We start from the raw sequence: 810 nt of genomic DNA on the forward strand, positions 1-810 counted from the left end.
ATCTAAGAAAAAAACGTATTTCCTTCCCGAAAAACAAGTGAAGTTATATAAAATTTTGAAATTTCTGAATTATAGCCATAAATAAAACTTCAAAGTCTTTAAAAAATCTAGAGGAAAAGTAACAGAAATAGATTAAAATTTAATTATAATTCCTGTTTTACAAATTAAACTCAGGATACAAATAGGCAAAGCAACAAGCAAACAATTATAAAGAATACTATTTTAGTAAACAAATTAAAATGTTTAGCCTCAATTATATTTCAAATGTAAATTGTGAAGTCAGTGATATAATTGTTTACTATATTAGTAAAATTAAATGAGGCATGCTTTGGCAAAAAATATCTTAAACTTGGCACAGTCTGGAGAAGGTCAACATGTCCCTTTTCAAGAATGACACAGAAAAACATGAAGCATTTCATTTTTTTAAAAATGCACTAAGAATACAGAATACAAGTCTCAGCTAATTTAAAAATGATAAAATCATAATGAAATAGTTCACCAAAACATGAAGTAATTTGGTATTTATTGTAACTGTGAAAAAGATTTGTATTATTAATTCAAATCAATGCAGCAAACATTTAGCATTTATTTAGTATGTGTTAGGCATTATTCTAGTGCTACAGAAAATTAAAAGTTGAGCAATAAATACATAGTCTTATGTCTCTAGGAGCATATGATTTTCTGTGAGACTAGAAGTGGGACTGTAAAAATAACAATAAATGTTAGATGGAATTACAATTAATACATAATGTTAGAAATAAAACTAATATATATGCTGTATTAAGAGGTTTAAATTTTTAAAAACCCTTT

At 25.4% G+C, this 810-nt stretch overlaps 1 non-coding gene across 1 annotated transcript; it reads left to right on the forward strand.

Moving 5' to 3' along the window:
• The first annotated feature begins 323 nt into the window (after window positions 1-323).
• LOC149749289 (U6 spliceosomal RNA) lies at window positions 324-425 on the forward strand. The gene has a single exon (XR_016393161.1). It is a non-coding gene; the product is annotated as a U6 spliceosomal RNA (small nuclear RNA).
• Window positions 426-810: the final 385 nt, after the last annotated feature.

This window comes from Delphinapterus leucas, chromosome 4, assembly GCF_059928025.1.
Source record: "Delphinapterus leucas isolate spDelLeu-1000000601 "Yukka" chromosome 4, BTC_Dleu_Yukka2, whole genome shotgun sequence".
NCBI lineage: Eukaryota > Metazoa > Chordata > Mammalia > Artiodactyla > Monodontidae > Delphinapterus > Delphinapterus leucas.